Below are 17,011 nucleotides of genomic sequence, written 5' to 3' on the forward strand. Positions count from 1 at the left end.
CCTCACCAACGACCCAGCCACTGCCAGAACCAACCTACACGAAGGGATGAAAGACGTAGCCGAATGGATGATGAACAGCCGCCTGAAACTGAACTCAGACAAGACGGAAGTCCTCATCCTTGGACCATCTCCCTCTGCCTGGGACGACTCCTGGTGGCCCCCTGCCCTGGGCAGCGCACCCAAACCAACGCACCACGCACGCAACCTGGGCTTCATCCTGGACTCCTCCCTCTCAATGACCAGACAAGTCAACGCCGTCTCATCATCATGCTTCAACATCCTACGCATGCTCCGAAAGATCTTCCGATGGATCCCAACCGAAACCAGGAAGACGGTCACCCAGGCACTCGTCACCAGCCGGTTGGACTACGGTAACACCCTCTACACCGGAACCACAGACAAACTACAGAAAAGACACCAACGCATCCAGAACGCCTCCGCACAACTCATCCTGGACATCCCCCGACACAGCCACATCTCCGGACACCTGAAAGACCTGCACTGGCTCCCCGTCAGCAAGAGAATCACGTTTCGACTCCTCACCCACGCACACAAAGCCCTCCATGACCTGGGCCCCAGGTACCTCAACAACCGCCTGACCTTCTACACTCCCACCCGCCAGCTGCGATCGTCCAGCCACGCCCTCGCCGCCGTTCCACGCATTCGAAGAGCCACCATGGGAGGAAGATCCTTCTCCTACCTGGCAGCCAAGACATGGAACTCCCTGCCCATCCACCTCCGTCTTACCCAAGACCACCTCTCCTTCAGGAAGCATCTCAAGACCTGGCTGTTCGAGCAGTAGCGGACCCCCCTACCCCTAGCGCCTTGAGACCCTCCGGGTGAGTAGCGCGCTTTACAAATTTCTTGATTGATTGATTGATTGAGCTCCTCTAGCTGTCCTGTGCCAGCTGTGGGCTGTAGACCAGACAAGGTCCTTTCTTAGTACCCTGTCTGTGCAAAGGCAGCAAAGGTCTTGTTGGGGAGGGTGGCCTTTTGGTTTTTTTCATAGTGCAAATGAGGGAGATAATCCCTTGCTTGGCAGCAGTTGGGGGGTGGGATGGGAGGGGGGGGAGTTCCTGAGGTAGGAGGGTAGTGTTATATTGAGTTGGAGGGGGAATGAATCTGTTTGGACAGAAAAGCAGAGGCTCCCATGGGGCATGATCCAGGCACCGCTATGAGGCGATAGTTGTGTTACTTTGCTTAACTGTCTATATATGCCGCCCGGCCCCCGGGATGTGGGCTAAATGGCTGTGTGCATTGCTAAACTGAGGGGTGTGATCGGAGATTGTAGGGGGTGCCGGTTGCCCCGATGGTTATTTTGCTGAAAATGTTGCAATAAAAAACGTTTTAAAAAAAATAATCCCTTGCTTGGCGAAAAGAAGGAGGGACGCATCATCAATAGGAGCTAAAGATCAAAGCCCAACGGTAGTGTTTTTATTTTCAACAAAATTGAAACCATAACTGTTGGCTCAGCCACTCCCAAATTACAGTTACTTTCCTGTTCAATTATTCCAGGTTTTAGGGGGAGGTATGTCTCTTACAATCACCAGATATTTGCCTGGGCACGGGAATCTTCCTGTGCCTGGTCGTCCACCCCCTTTTAAAGATTTGGAGGATGCTATAGCAACTGCACCAGTGCGTGAGAGGATATACCTCTTTGATTACCAAAGTGCAGCAAAAGTGTTCACTTCTATACTAAGACCACTAAACTTTAAACACAAACTACAGAATAGCAAAACAATGTCTTTTTATAACAAATGTAAATGGCAGGCCTGTCTGAGAATCACATACTCAAGGGCATCCCTTTGCATGGCAGCAACCAGCCAGCACAGCACGTCTGAACATGCATGTTGAGAATTATAACCATGTGATTCGAATTCTTGAGAGCAGCTTTCGAGCAGGCCATGTGTGAGTGCTCCACAACCACCACTCCAAGGGTGAAACCTTAAGGTGGAAGGAAATCGACCTTCCTGCAAGGCTGAACATTGTTGCAACCTAAATGGGGTTGTATAAAAGTTGTCATTTGGCATTTCATGGCACACAACTGGAGTGTGGCATTGAGGTGTGTTTGGTATTCAGCTGATGATTTTCCAAATGGTTCATCAAGGACAGGAGATGTGAGTTTGATGGGCAAGGCCTGAGGGCTATATCAAAGTACCTACAAATCTTATCAGGATGCATGACTATTGCCTGGCAGAAAATGTGTGGGGTAGACAGTGATGAAAGCAAATGCGATTAGGAGCCTTAATAATCAAATAATTGCACATTGGGGCTGTGATACTTCTGTAGGCAGAGGTGCGTCTTGATGTGTTCAGGTGCAGAATATGATTTTCTTTTTTATTCATAGAGTTGTTTATAATGTGTGGTGTCTCTTGTATACTAATGTAGTGAGCATGGTGATATCAACTGTATGGGGTCAGTAATGTGCTAAATGTGTTCAACATTTTCGAGTGTGTACTCCTATGTTTATTATAAACGGAAATTCTCATGTGACACGAACAACTGATATAAATACCCCTGGGGCCCTTGTTTCATTTGGCAGTTCGGGCTGGATTGTTCCCACGAGGCACAGGGTCAGACTGATTTGCATATGGCCATGTCTGAACTGGGGTGGCAGAGTGGGCTAAATAACGGTGATGGATTAAACCCAGATCAGTACGACTGGGGGTGAGTGCTTGCAATGTTCAACACTCCGTCCATCATTTCCTTTGGTTTTTGCTGTGTTCGCCATAAGTTGGCAGGGTATGCTCAGACGTGAGTCCCTTGCTCACTTTGCCACTGGATTCAAGCAAGCCTGGCTGAAGACGGCTGAAATGCCAGAAACTGGTCCTAGGAAGCTTGTTTCCGGTCCAGGGAAGACATGGCTTGGCAGTTCGGGCTGGACTGTTCCCACGAGCCACAGGGTCAGACTGATTTGCATATGGCCATGTCTGAACTGGGGTGGCAGAGTGGGCTAAAGAACGGTGATGGATTAAACCCAGATCAGTTGACTGGGGGTGAGTGCTTGCAATGTTCAACACTCCGTCCATCATTTCCTTTGGTTTTGCCCTTGTTTCATGCACAGCTCTTCTAATGTTACAATGTCACTTTCCTCTCTGTGCTGTTTGCTGTCGCGTTTCATAAGCTGCATTGCGGACACTGATGGATTAGGTTAGTTTCTTGAGCAACTGCTGCCAAGATCTGTGTGGAACCCAGTGGTCATTGCCACCAGGCCCAGCTGGACAGACTATATTTCACCACTGCAGCGTGGATTGCCTGGGGTTCACTATATTGGCACTGCTATTTTAAGCGGTAGCAAGATGCTAGACGCTGGGGTGTCAAGTGGTTTAGAATGATTACACTGCTATGCAGGCATGCTGCTGTTCACTTGTGCATAATGAGGACATCTGTTTTTTTGCTGTGATCTATGTAAAGCAACCCTTTTCTGACTTTCAGAATCCCTGATTTGCTAGGGCTTTGCACAGGCTTCTATATAAAAAAAAAAGTTGGGCCGATCATCCCCCGGTGATATTTTTTGCCTGATCTAGTGAATGAATCTTGCTTTGGTCGTGATAGGATCAGGATTGAACGGCCATACGAGTATGTCATTCTTCAATACTTGAATGTTAAAGTGAACAGAGCTGTGGACTTTCCACCTGCATAGGTGCAAGGAATTCTGAAATCCAGCTCCCTTTCAAACTTAACCACTTAATCTAAAAAATATCCAACCTGTAGCTTGTTTTGTTACCCGCCGATGCACCTTTGTTTTTTTTCTTTTCAATGGTTTCAGGACTATGACCTCGGCTAAGGCAATCTCCTTTCAAGATTTTAGATGAAATACTTGACTGTGATCCACCTCTGCTGGCTCTAGGACTTCCCTTATGAAATCGAGAAAATCCTTTACAGATCTTAAAGCACCTTACAGTGATCAGCAAGTATGATGAAGCCTCACTGCTGTTTGCAAATCCTGACCAGACTACCTTCGGATATGACATTTTCTTTTGAATTTATGTTAAAAAAGTTTTGGAAACTTGGATTACATTTACAGTGTGCAGAAATTACTAGGCTGTCTAGCAATTTCCCAAGAAAGATTGGAAGGCAAATTGAACACTTAAATTGCCCAAGCACCGTCCTTACTGATGCAGCAAGGAAATCTTGCCATTCACTCCAGTAAATGGTTTCCATCAAGGAATGGGTACCTTCCATGATGCTTTGCACTTTGATACTTGGCACTGAACACACCAGAAGGAAGTAGCAAAGGACTTTTAATATTTTCTGGCCTTCCATGCAAATTTTGACACAGGTGACTATGCTGTCAGTGGTGCAAATAGATGTCTATTCGTATTTAATTAGGCCTTTTAGTTTTAGCTTGCTCCTTTTGAAAACTCAATTTCCCACTGTGTCAGACCTCAGCTCCTTAGTACACCAATTCATTATCAGAATTTAACTGTGCTTGTAAGTCACAACAACAAGCCTGATGTGTTAATTATTGTAATGCTGCCAAGTTCAAATATTCTCAAGCCTTAAGAGACTATAAAAGGAGCTAAGACAAGCCCGGGCACAGCACTATTTTTCACACCTAACTAATGCCTCTAATCCTTCATAGGAGAGGTTAACATTGTTAACCCCTTCGGTGCCACGCCCTTTCCCCCTCCTGTGCCGGGCGTTTCCCACGCGGGTGGGTTTCATGACGAGATAGTCTTGTCATGGGAACAGCGCGACCGTGCTCCATGACGAGATTATCTCGTCATGGGCACAGAAGAGGTTAATGAATCTCCCAACCCCCAGAGCACTTGGTGTCTACCTCTCCATCTGTGAGCTTCTGCGAGGCTCTATTTGCCATCTTTAAAGGCAAACTGCTTTCTAGTTATGATTATTTGGAGTCTGGTGGGGATGTTGTGGCTTGCAGTGGGGTCTATAATCCTCCTGACTAGATGGCATGAATTTAGTCCTTTGACTCCAGAGCGCACTGCCTAGTTAATTAAGGAGGTCTGTTCTGGATGGCCTAGTGACCTCTGTCCTACCTATATTCTTTGAATGGCTGCTTCTATACTGCACCAGGGATTTGAATTCTGGATAATTCTTCTTTAGCTTCAGCCGTGACTCCTGCGGATTAGAAAAGGGCATGGCTGGTAGTATTATTGTAGAATCCGTCTTAGACACAACCACACTCAATAACTATTGACCTCTCTCTGTGTTACCTTGTAATAATAAGAGAGAGTCGAAGGAAAAGCCACTGCCCACGTTTCTTCCTCTATTGCTGAAAATCAAATCCATAATTAGATAAGGGTCAGGCAGGATTTCAACCATTTCTTTAATCTAATGTTACCTTGGTATCTGTACTGAATGAGCTGCAAATGATTTTGGATTAGGGTGGCAAAGCAGCTTTGATCCTACTCTAGCTTTCTGCGGCTTTAAATACCATGCTCAATGCAGTACTCTTAGAGAGGCTGCATGGGACAGATATGAGAGGAAGGGCATCGAGCTGGATTATTTCCTTCCTTACTTTAGCCTGCCACCTCTATCCAGCTGTCATGTGGTTTTCTGTGGGTTCCTCCCGAAGTCCCACACATGCTACACTTAAATTTCAACTTGGTTTCTCTGGTCACGCTTATAAGATCCTTTTGAGAAGTCCTACATGCATTACAATGAAGACACCCAGCTGGTACTCATGCAATGGGAACGCCGAAATGGAATATAATAACTTTCAAACTTGCTTCACATCTGTGGCCTTTAGGATGAGACATAATTGCCTGAGAGTGAACACTGATAAAACAGAGGTGGTCGTCCTCAGATGTTACCACTCTATCTGGAACCATTCTGACGGACAGAGGGTTTACGAAAATCTACTCCCTCCCAATTAGTGACAAATTTAGATGCCTTCTTCATTGATGAACTACTGTTCAAACCTTGTAGTTAAGGTTTCGGCTACATGTTTATTCCACCTGAAGATCTTGTATAAAACTCTCCCTTTCTTGCATGACCGCAGTCACTTCAGTATTATTCAGACTATTGTTGGACCACACCTGGATCATGCTAATTACCTTTTATTGGCCCCAGTGCTAAATTTGTGAAATAAAGAGTTGGGTGCTCGAAGCTCAGCTCAAAAGCCAGCGGCCGGTGCAATTAAATGTTGGCACACCGATTACCAAGGGCGGTAGGATTTAATCTACTACCAGACACTCCCTGCCCCCTTTTCTTGCGCTTATAGGGTCCTGTTTTCCACTTGTGATGGTTCTGCGGTCTTTTTCTTCCATCTTTCCAATTTGGCATGTTCTTCCTTCTCTTGCACTCGGTAACCACTGCCTCAAATTAAGCCCTGATTGGCGCTGCCTGCTTCTACAGTTCAACACACTCAACTAGCTCAAAATATAGAAGTCCTGCCTTTTGCTCAAACTTCCAATAGTCAAATTCCTGTCATTTTTGCAGAGTTCATTTGCTAACTATTCAAAACTCATGCTTAGGAGCCTCTGTATTTGTTTAAAGGCAATGCACAATTAATGCCTGTCCTTTATTCAGCATCATTTCAACTATTATGTTGCAATGTGCCCCTTGCAATTAGCTAGAATTTGCCTTTTAGTGGTTACTAAGGTTATGAATGTGCACCAAGGTGGCTGCACTTTCTCCTCTAAGGTGGCTATTCGTTGGAACTCTTTGCCAGCTGATCTCCGCCTTGTGGCCAACAACATGAACTTTAGGAAGGCTCTTAAAACAAGTCTCCTTCAGCCTTAGTAACATAGGTATATTATTCACATTTCTGCTTCAGGTTTGTCAATGCCGATACGCCTCCTTGATAATCGTCTGCTTTATAAATTTCATAAACAATAAAAAATGACATACTTACGCTACTTTACTAAGTGATCACATTTAAGTTACGAATGCAAATGTCTATTGTCGGAGTCAGGGGACCTCGAAAGGCAGACCATGGAGTAGAATTACAGCTTTATTTGAAGAATAAAAGGAATAATTAGCTTTTCAGAACTAACTATCCCTGAATGGGTGAGTCTTTACCAGAAAGAAGACATTTACGGCTGTATGTTCATTTTCTCATAGACTAGAGTTTATTATCACACATTCTGAATTACAACCGGTTTTGAAGACGACATAAACTGCATATAATACGGGTTCGAAACACCATTACTAGATGTGTATTGGTATATTAAATTATGAACTAAAAAGTCCACAATTATTCTTAAATCTGCAACCATGCTAGGTCTTTCACATGCAAGAACAAGAGACCAAAGTTTTAGGTGTTAGGGAAAGGGTAATGAAGTGATCATGTATTATCAAGAATATAACAACATCTGCTCTGCATACAAAGGATATTGCAAGTCACCCTGGACTTCCATGACCTTATAAAGGACGACAGCCTTGTTCCTCTATGTGGTGACGTAATTCCTCAGAGACTTAAAATATTCTTACAACTTACAGTAGCAGGGCATTATCTACATATTATGTGGGTGTGATCAAACATTTTACACTGGTGGTAATGCTCCAAACGATTTTTGTAAGTGTTATTTTTTTAAAACATTGTTTTCTGTATAAGGAGGTTAGTTGACGCACATGAATAAGTCACAAGACTTAACATCTATTGTGTGAATTTTATTGGTGGACCAACAAAATATACACTATAACTGAGAAACACTTACTAAATAACGAGAGATGCATACTGACCATCTTAGAGAGGCAGTCATCTATTTCATCATCCGAATGCTTTATTCTCACGACAGGGATTTTCTTACATTAAATAAGATTTATGAAATCGCCTCACCTGAAGAGTGAAGACGGGGCGGGGAAGACTCAGGTGGTCCGCCCTGCCCTGCTGTGGTAAACTTGTCACCACTAGTCACAAATTCCACAGCGGAGCCCTCAACACCCCATTTATCTGTCCAGCATTAGAAAGCAGGACGTGTCACGGAATTCTTATTGAACGACTTTAAACAATTGACGGTTAAAACCAATGAGTAGATCTAGTAATTTCAAAAAACCTGCAAAAAGTTTAAATTGCTACACTCTGAAATAATGTGCTGAGGAAAAAATTGGAAAACGTGCCTCACAGGCTCGTGTCAAACGCCAAAACAAATCTACAAATAGAGGTGAGGTACAAATTGAAGGAATGTGAACAAATCTATAATGAAAGAATAATATATGCTAGATCTGGGGGTCTCTAGTTGGCATGTATCCTTGTCCAAATAGGGACCCTTGCTTCTAGTCAAGGTAAGGGGGATACACACTGTTGATAAACCCTGCTCACCCCCTTGGTAGCTTGGCACGAGCAGACAGGCTTATCCCCAAGGCAATTCATAAAGTATTTGCACCAACACCCACAGTAACCTAGTGAAACACCAAAAATGGACACCACACAGGTATTTATAAAAATATCAATATCTTTATCTGGTTTGGCAAGACCAATAACGACAGAAATCCAACATACATAAATAGACTCTATTTTGAAATGTTCTTTGGTTAAAGCTCACTTTAGCAATGTTCTTTGGTTACAGTTCACTTTAAAAATAAATTGCAAAATTCCCCTGCACCGTGCTTGCCAGCGTGATCAGCTGCCACTTCTTAGTTTTGTTTAACTTCCATCAATCACCCTTCTTTAATGCGCGAGTGCGTGCCCGCAAATACAGTTTGTAACACCCCCAATGAAGCCCGTCGGCAGCGCGCTCATTCACAACCGCCTTGGGCACAAGCTCCGGTCATGGATCGGAGCCGGTTACCTGAGAGCGAGAAGGGGGGCTGGGCAGTCCGCGTTGTCCTCTGGTGAGCCAGCTTTCTCCTTTGTGGTGCTCCCCGGCCTTGGGCGCAGTTATGTTCTTGTTGATGAGTGTGGGGAAGCCCTGGTTGCTAGGGGACGCCTCGGGCTTCACAGGACTCGGCACGGCTCTGCCTGGACGAGCCTCCTCGTTGCCGGTAAACCCTCAACGCTGGGGCCAATTCCAGCGCTGCTCTGTGCTGATGTCTACGGACTCCGGGCATGGTTTTCTCTGCTCCCGGGCCAGCTGCGGTGATTGGGGGCACACAACGCTTTCACTACCGGGCCGGCGGCGGTGATTTCGGCCCTTTTTTAAAGGTCTCGGGTACTGCACTGATACGCACTCTCGCGCCGAGATAATCCCTTGGAGGATTCACGCTGGGGGCAAGACAAACCTCGCGATCAGCACCTGCTGTATGCCGAGAAGCACACCGAGGCAATAAAGCATGGGCAGGCAGTGTAGAGTTCAAGAGGCCACAGTCTAGGTGAGGGGACAAGCACACAGCACTGGCAAGATGGTTTTCTTCCAGAAACTTTTGTATCCCTGTGTTTTCAACAGGAGGCCAGCTCTTCTCACGCCCTTGGAGATAGTTACACTTCAGAGGGGGCAAAGCAACAGCACAGCTCCTCTTCAAGCAAGAGGACACAGCAGAAAGTCCCTTAGTCCTCTTCCTCAGCAATAACAGCAACGGCAGGTCAGCTCCCAGACACATAGCAATGGCAGCTCTTTTCCTCAGTCTTCCTGGCTGTTCTTCTTTGGCAGGGATTCCTTCTTGATCACAAAGTTTTTCCTAGTCTAAAATCTAGAGGTTTCAGCTCTGATATTTATACCCAAACGTCTTTGTTCTTCATGTGTGAGGGGTCCTGGACCCAGTCCAAACCAGTTCTGGGTGCACTCTGCCAGTGCACATCTTCTTCCTTTTTGAGTGTGGGCCAGGGCCATCAGACGCACCGCAGGAGGTGGAGCCAGCATTGTGAAAGGCAGGCACAGCCCTATTCAGGCCTAGGTGCTACTCCTCCCATCACTCCAAATGCAGATGGGTCTATTCAACCTAGTGCTGACTCACCCAGCCACCTGGAGCCACCCCAGCCCCTGTCACTCACAAACCAGATAGTCAATTCACAAACAGAAAGAGGCACACAAAGGTTGAACAAGAAAATAGCCACATTCTTAAAGTGCTATTTCCAAACTCTGAATTTAAAAACCATCCTCCCTAAAAGATGTGTTATTAAATTCTGAGTTCAGGGATACCAGATTCCAAATGTCTATCTTGCTGTTATGGGAAGATATGCAGGTAAACATGTTACACAGCATTCCCTATTCTGTCCTATGGGCAAGATAGTCTTTCAATAGTGAAAAACGAAATTGGCAGTATTTCACTATCAGGACATGTTACCCACACTAGTACATGTCCTACCTTTCACATACACTGCACCCTGCCAAAGGAGGTACCTTGGGCCTACCATAGGGGTGTCCAATGTGTAAGAAAAGGGAAGGGTCAGGCCTGGCAAGTGTCTACACTGTGCAGGACAACATGGCAGTTAACAAACTGCGCACAGGCACTGCAGTGACAGGCCTGAGACACCATTTTAAGGCTACTCATGTGGGTGGCACAATCAGTGTAGCAGGCCCACTAGTAGCATTTGAATCACCAGCCGTGGCACACTCAGTGCACTTTACTAGGGACCTACTGGTAAAACAAATAAGCCAATGATGGGTAACCAATCACAATAACAATTGCTGATTTTTACAGGGGATCTTCACGGAGGAGCTTACCTGTTCCTACTTGGCGCCCAAACTCCACTCGGCGCACCCGCTTCGCGGGTGCCCCTTCGCCCATATCGAGGAGCGGACCACAATCCACGCCGGGAAGAGCCCAGAGGAGGGAAACCGGCATCAAGCGTGTGGCTGTAGCGGGGCTGCGAGCGCGCGGGGACTTCATTTCCCAGAAGTCCCTGCTAGACCGTCGACGAGCTTCCGGTCCGCTCTCCCTGCTGCCCCGCCCCCCGCCCTCCTGAGGCTTAAAAACACCTGTTTTTCGTGGATTTAGCGGGACATCTTGCTGATTTTTACAGGGGATCTTCACGGAGGAGCTTACCTGTTCCTACTTGGCGCCCAAACTCCACTCGGCGCACCCGCTTCGCGGGTGCCCCTTCGCCCATATCGAGGAGCGGACCACAATCCACGCCGGGAAGAGCCCAGAGGAGGGAAACCGGCATCAAGCGTGTGGCTGTAGCGGGGCTGCGAGCGTGCGGGGACTTCATTTCCCAGAAGTCCCTGCTAGACCGTCGACGAGCTTCCGGTCCGCTCTCCCTGCTGCCCCGCCCCCCGCCCTCCTGAGGCTTAAAAACACCTGTTTTTCGTGGATTTAGCGGGACATCTTGCTGATTTTTACAGGGGATCTTCACGGAGGAGCTTACCTGTTCCTACTTGGCGCCCAAACTCCACTCGGCGCACCCGCTTCGCGGGTGCCCCTTCGCCCATATCGAGGAGCGGACCACAATCCACGCCGGGAAGAGCCCAGAGGAGGGAAACCGGCATCAAGCGTGTGGCTGTAGCGGGGCTGCGAGCGCGCGGGGACTTCATTTCCCAGAAGTCCCTGCTAGACCGTCGACGAGCTTCCGGTCCGCTCTCCCTGCTGCCCCGCCCCCCGCCCTCCTGAGGCTTAAAAACACCTGTTTTTCGTGGATTTAGCGGGACATCTTGCTGATTTTTACAGGGGATCTTCACGGAGGAGCTTACCTGTTCCTACTTGGCGCCCAAACTCCACTCGGCGCACCCGCTTCGCGGGTGCCCCTTCGCCCATATCGAGGAGCGGACCACAATCCACGCCGGGAAGAGCCCAGAGGAGGGAAACCGGCATCAAGCGTGTGGCTGTAGCGGGGCTGCGAGCGTGCGGGGACTTCATTTCCCAGAAGTCCCTGCTAGACCGTCGACGAGCTTCCGGTCCGCTCTCCCTGCTGCCCCGCCCCCCGCCCTCCTGAGGCTTTAACACAACATCCTACTCCCGCAGCGCGGGACGCAGCCCGGGCTAAGACCGGGCAAAGAGCGGGCCGTTTTAGGCCGTTAGAGGCCGGCAGAGACCGGACCGGGCCCCCTCTCTATCGTTGTCTTTGTCCCAAACCCCTCCTTTTTCTATACAATTAGTGGTTTTAACTATCCCGCCCGCTATGGCCACTAGAGTATCTAGAAGTAAGGCTGCCCAACAGTGCTCCAGCACGCTGGATAAATTCTTTTGTAAGTCTAGTGCTGCGGCTACTAAAGGTCGCATAGCATCAGACACTATCCCAGAGGTAAATGTTGAAAATGTGTCCGTCTCAATGGTCCCCTCGGACTCTTCATCCATTGATATTAGCACTCCAACACCATTTGACGCCACTCACTTATCTCTCATGGATAGCATCGACCAGACAATAGAGACTGTCCTCCAACAACTTAGGACCCCGTCAAACCTTTTGAGGGATAGCGAGTCCCTGTGCCCCTCGGGGGTGGTGGAGTCCACTCCGCATATTATTTGTGCAGAAACATCCAAAGTACAGGTTGAAGGGCAGGTTGTAGCGCCAACAGATCCTGTAGGCAGGAAAGTCTACCACCCTTCGAAAAGGAAAAGGATAAGGAAATTAAGAGGGGCAAAAAGGGCCAAAGTGGATAAAATCAACCCATCACTAGTTGCTAGTTCTGGCGTCCTAGCTTCTCCCGTAGATAGTTCCCCGGGAATCGGTTTTGATCATTTAGATTCGCCGTTAGCAACAGTGGTACCTGGGTCTTCTGGCCCGTTTGTATTTGGTGGAAATTCTCTAAATACAGCCGAAGCTCTGATTGGCTCTTTTAGGGATATCCTTAGGAGCCTGTTGGAGCCTCTGACCGTCAAATTGGATTCTATAGCTGCTAGACTTAAGGCTATGGAAGAGGCACAGAGTAGGAATAGTTCTAGTGGGGGGTTGGGTCCAGGTGCACGGACGACTCCCCAGGATCCTGCTGGGCTCAGAGCGCCTTCTGCGGGAACAAGTATACAGGTCCCGGCAGGGGTTCAAGATAGTGGTATAGGTAGCCATTCTCCCCCATTGCCCCCCTCACAAATACTTAGGCCCCCTGTCCCGGTACCTAGAAGATCTAAACAACCAACATCACCACTTCTAATGAGCGGGGGGCGAGCCAACGATGAATTCACTAATCGCCCCATGAGTCCTAACAGTAGGCGTAGGGTGGTTAATTTGCCCCCGGAGGCTGTGCCCTACACAGCGATTATGGTAGGAGTCCCTGAGCTCACTAGTGATTTCAGAGAGCCACAGGACTCACTTCGTAATAAAGTAATTAGTTGGCTTAATACCAATAGACCCCTCCCTCCTAATATAAAAGGTGATGTGTTGATGGTTAGAAGGATCCCATGGATTGGAATCACTCCCAAAAATAGGGTAGGGGACTGTATCATAATCAGTTTTAAAAACCCACTGGTTGCCCCTTATATTTGCAACTGGCTGGTAAGGCCGGACAAATCCAACATAGATGTAGTGTCCCTCTCGCAATTCTATCCAAAAGCTTCCAACTTAGGAGTGGGGAGGGAACAGAGTTGGACTAGAGTGGGCTTTGCAGTAGATGGTTCTCGGTACAGACCCAAGTACAATCCATTGCCTGCCCATGGTAATTTTGTCCATCAGAACAGATTTTCCTGTCTGGAACTGGTAGATTGACCAATAAGAGGGGCCATTCCGCATGGTCAGATAAAATCTGCCTATGGCTTTATACTTAGGGGGGGAGGTACATTTGTTCCCACTTACAAAAAAAGGTCCCTGACCCCTGTAAAAGCCGAAGGGCCCATACTGGGATGCACTCAAGTCTTTAACGAGGATCCACCAGATGCATTAACTGTTCCCGCAATGCAGTTGGTGGAGCTTGCTGAATTACCCACTCGGTCGCCCATCACCTCTGGCCTGGGTGATTTGGGCGACCCTGTATATGACATCCCGTCTGCACCAAGTGAGGGTGGTCCCAAACCTCAAGGTCTTGGTATGACTATCCTGTCCTGGAATGTAGCTGGCATCTCTAACAAGGTGGATACCCCAGAGTGGGAAACTTTGGTTAGTAAGTGTGATCTACTCCTTTTTCAAGAGACTTGGGCCAGGGCACCACTGGCCAGGAGGGGATACGACATCTTCGAAATCTCAGCAAAATCGAATGGGAGAGGGAGACCTTCGGGAGGTTTGGCAATCTGGGTAGCAAGCCATATTGGGTGTCAGGCAGTTGGTATGGACACACTTTCACCGGACATTCAGTGTGTGCTCCTCAGATGGCCTGACAAAAGTACGTGGGCTATTGTCAATGTATACTCTCGACCAGTCGCTGTGGGTAAAGAATCCCCCACCCTAGCTGACCTCTCATCCTTTTTAGGGAAATTGACGGGGGACTTGAAAATAGTGATGGGAGGAGATTTTAACTGCCACTTTGAACCCCTGGAGGGCCTAATGGAGGGTGTTTCTAGTGCCGAAGATGACCATTGGGGAGTTCCTCCCTCTTCATCACCTCACCCTAAAGCTTGGTCCCCGTTGGCAGTACAACTTACCTCTCTCACCTTGAATTTCGCCTTGAGGGCGTGCAATGGGCGCACTCCTTCTGACACCCCTTCGGTCTGTACTTTTAATAAAAAGGACCATGAGTCAAGGCTGGACTACATTTTTATAGATATTTCCCTCTGGCCCAAAGTTATTGATTTTAGAGTGATCTCGAGGTTAGATAGTGACCACAATGCCCTTTCCCTGATGATCCAGCACCCAGCCCCTGTCTTAGGGACGCCAACTACCGGTTTTCTAGCCGACCAGGGAGATATATTACTCACTACAAGCAGGCGCCGAGTGAAATGGGGGAAACTACTTGAGAAAGAAGAAGCATTAAAAAACCTCTATGACATAGCACTCCCCAGGTTCCAGGAGGTGGATGCCCTTATCAGCCAATCTAGACCCTCAGATTACAATGAGAGACTCTCTGGTATTCATCTGGCCTTAGTAAAGGACCTTGCAGATGTTTTCAATCCGGCCGTGCCTACTAGAAGGAAAAAGACTCGTGCTCCGACTTGGTATACTTCCACTGCAGGAAAACTAAGTCTGAGCTTCTTTCTGCAATCAAAGAGGGTAGTGATAAGGTGAAGATAGCTGCCCTTAGGAGGGGGTATAAGGTTGCACTGGCCAATGCAAGGGCTGAGTGGGATTGGAACCACTAGCATGACCTGACCGGAGCCCTGAAATCCAAAGATTATAGAAAATTTTGGGCTCTGGTAAACAATGGAACAGGGGATCTGCTGTCTGCAGTAGAACCCAACATTGCCCCCTCTGTTTGGGAGGCTCATTTTGGGTTATTATACCAAGATTCCACTCTCTGGCCGGAGGGGATGGTGTTAGAGTCCCCCTGCCTGCAAGAGATTGCCCTGGAATTTTCTCTGGGGGAGGTGAAGCTGGCACTGGAGGGCTTAGCTCTGGGGAAGGCACCGGGGCTGGACAAGCTACCAGGTGATTTGTTTAGATATCACCCGGATATTTGGGCCCCGTACTTTCTTGTCCTTTTTAATGCCATTTTGGGAGGTATGGCGATCCCTTCCTCCTGGTTAGGGGCTGAAATAGTTCCGATCTACAAGAAAGGGTCCCCTTTGAGCCCTGCAAACTATAGGCCTATCAGCCTGATAGATGTTCCCCAAAAGCTTTTTGCGCGCCTTATCTTGAATCATCTATTAGACTGGGTGGAGGAAAATGACATCTTGAGTCCCCTTCAGGCTGGCTTCAGGAGAAACACATCGACCATGGACCAGATCTTCCGCCTAGTTCTCCTCTACTGGAAGACGGTGAGGATTGAGGGCGGGAGACTGTACATGGTCTTTGTGGATCTGAGGTCAGCCTTTGACCTAGTCCCGCGCAGGAAACTCTGGGAGGTATTGGAAAAGCTAGGAATTCCCTCCCAGCTACTTAACATCCTGGCCCGCCTGCACGAGAACAACTATGCGCAAGTCAGGTGTGGGAGGGATGGCAGACTTTCATCCAGGTTCCCTGTGCGCCGAGGTGTGAGGCAGGGTTGTGTCCTGGCACCGACCCTGTTTTGTCTATTCATTAACAATGTCATATCACACCTGGAAAATGTTAAGGATAATGACGCCCCCTATTTGGCAGGTAGGAGGGTTCCGGCAATCATGTTTGCCGATGACACCCTCCTCCTCTCAAAATCTCCAATGGGGATTCAGAGGATCCTGGATGGGTTTGGTCTATTCTGCAGTGAGCATGGATTGGAGGTGAATACAGAAAAGACCAAGTTTATGATCTTTAACCCACCAACTAAAACTAGGCCCAATCCTACCCTGGGGACCGAGAGCCTTGAGAGGGTGTCTACCTTCATATATCTGGGGGTCACACTGCAGGAAAACCTGGCATGGGATCGGCAGATAGTACGTTCCAAGGCCAAATTATCCCAACTCTCGGGTGCAATCCTGAAAGTGGCCAATACTTCTTCTTTCAAGCCCATAAGCCCGGCCCTTGAAACCTATAAGACCCAGGCCAAGGCTGCGGCCATGTATGGCAGTGAGCTATGGGGACATAAAACGGTGAAGGGCTTATCAATAGTGGAAAACAGTTTTTTGAGGCGCCTTTTAGCCCTTCCAAGTGCCACGCCACTCCAGCCTCTGAGAATGGACATGGGCCTCCCCCCTATTGCAGAGGAGCTTGTGTCAAAGCCAGTGAAATTCTGGCACAGGCTCTGGTCTACGGACGAACTTTATCACTATAGGGAGGACCTTACCCATGTCATGAGCTTAAATTCAAGTGGCAAAATACCCTGGCTCACCTTTGTGGAAAACGAACTGTCTGCCCTTAATCTTCGTCATCTGTGGGAGGACCCTGCACGAGGTTGCCGCGCAATCTCGCGCAAGGCTTTGGCTCTAATTTATAAGGACAGGTCCCTCGCACACTTGACGGCTGCTCAAAATAGTGGTACCCTAACCCTGAAATTTTTAGAATCCAAAAATTCATATGCTTTTGAACCTTTTATGGATTTTATCTTTCCTATCCTGGCAAGGAAATTGTATGTTCAATGGAGGTATAGCACACTACCTATTAATTCATATACCTCGAAGTGGACTAATGGGGGCGACAAAATATGCCCCTGTTGTAACAACTACGTGGAAGATGACCCCCATATCTTGTTTGTGTGTCCTGCATACCAAAGGCCTAGGAAATATTGGATAGCGCCACTCTGTAAGAACCTGGGGTTCAGAGAGTATGCACAAGCATATAGGATCT

The 17,011-nt window shown here is 47.9% G+C and overlaps 1 protein-coding gene across 8 annotated transcripts in view; it reads right to left on the reverse strand.

The window, feature by feature from the left end:
* The window catches only part of DOCK9 (dedicator of cytokinesis 9), a 1,069,784-nt gene that overhangs the window by 541,257 nt on the left and 511,516 nt on the right, over window positions 1–17,011 (reverse strand). The window lies entirely within an intron of this gene.

This window comes from Triturus cristatus, chromosome 8 (genome assembly GCF_964204655.1).
Source record: "Triturus cristatus chromosome 8, aTriCri1.1, whole genome shotgun sequence".
NCBI classification, from domain to species: domain Eukaryota; kingdom Metazoa; phylum Chordata; class Amphibia; order Caudata; family Salamandridae; genus Triturus; species Triturus cristatus.